Raw genomic sequence first — 1546 nt, 5'->3', positions numbered from 1 at the left:
TACAAAAGAGTTTAATGTTCTAAGCCCAAGATCAAATTTGATTGATGTCGATTTTCGATTTGGATATATATATATATATATATATATATATATATATATATTTTCTAGTTTGTACAAAAGAGTTTAATGTTCTAAGCCCAAGATCAAATATCTTTGATGTCGATTTTCGATTTGGTTGTAAATCCTTTTTGAAGATAAATTATTTGATTAACTTTTTGTATCTTTCGATTTCTATTTCTATTAAAAACCGTTCCTCCAAGTGGTCTAATCATTAGTCTATACTTGAAACTGTTCACTTTAGCTCAACTGAAAAGTGCAACAAGAAATTTCAGGCCTGATACTGTGTCAGGAGAATTAGGCTTTAGGAGAGCAGTTGGGTTGACGCTAAAACATATGCACCATAAAGAGTTGGTGTTGGAATCCCAATTGCTTACAACAATCAAATCCAGATGGTGAACATGGATTAAAAGAATGGAAGATAATTATTTCCATCTATTGACTGGATATTGTTGCATTTTAAACTTAGCACAAATTTTTCTTTGAGGTGCTTCGATAACTTTGTGCTCAAATATTACACATATTGCATAAAATATTTCCCTCTTGCCGGTTGGACCTAAGATGGGGTGATACATTGAATTTAAGTCCAAGAGGAAGGATGATGATGATGATGATGATGATGATGATGATGATGAACAAGTTGAGGCAGGATGGCATGGCATTGTTAAAGCCCGATTGCACCTCTCGATTGCACTTTTGTTTGGCAAGAAGCATTTGCAAAGTTTTAAGCTGTTATATGACAGTCATTTTTTGTGCTGAATGAGTTTTCGAATAGTAAATTTTTGGAGAATGTGTGCTAAAGTAAAAAAAAGTTCTGAATTTACGTCAAAAAATTTTCTTGTGACAATGTTTGATTAAAAACGAGTATAAAAAACGATTGTCAAATAGGCGCTAATTTTTTATTTTTTATTTTTGGATTTGAGGGAGACTTTTGTGTTGTAGTTTGAGATTTGGGTCGGTGGTGGTGACAAATTGCGATGGGTAATGCTACGTCGCGTAAACGGTGACGGTGGTTGGTGGGGGCGCAAAGTGAAGGTTTGGAGAAGATGAGCAGCTCTTTTTTTATTATTTAATTATTTTAAAGTTATTAGTATAGAAAATATAAATATACTATTTTACCCCCACTTATTCTGTGAATTTGAGTCAAACTTCTAATTTGAAGGTTGACTAATAAATTAATGGATGAATTCTACTCAATGAACACTGGCTACATCAAAGTAAAAGGTTAGTGACCACTGCAGCCACAAAAATAAAAGGTTAAAGTGTAGTTTAAAGCAAATTGAAAGGTTTCAATCCTCTGACAAAACTAAAATTTCCCCTCATTGATGACTTGCGAAGACTTTTGAATATGTATCCTATGTCTTATCAAAATTCTTTACGATTAAAGAATTTTTTTCTAAACAGATTCTCTAATAAAAATAAATAAATAAAAACATTGGATTCTGCTTCTAACCAGGGTAAAAAATAAAAAATAATAATAAAAAAATAA

This window comes from Olea europaea, chromosome 20 (genome assembly GCF_002742605.1).
Source record: "Olea europaea var. sylvestris chromosome 20, O_europaea_v1, whole genome shotgun sequence".
In the NCBI taxonomy this organism is placed as follows: domain Eukaryota; kingdom Viridiplantae; phylum Streptophyta; class Magnoliopsida; order Lamiales; family Oleaceae; genus Olea; species Olea europaea.
This window is presented reverse-complemented; position numbering follows the sequence as displayed.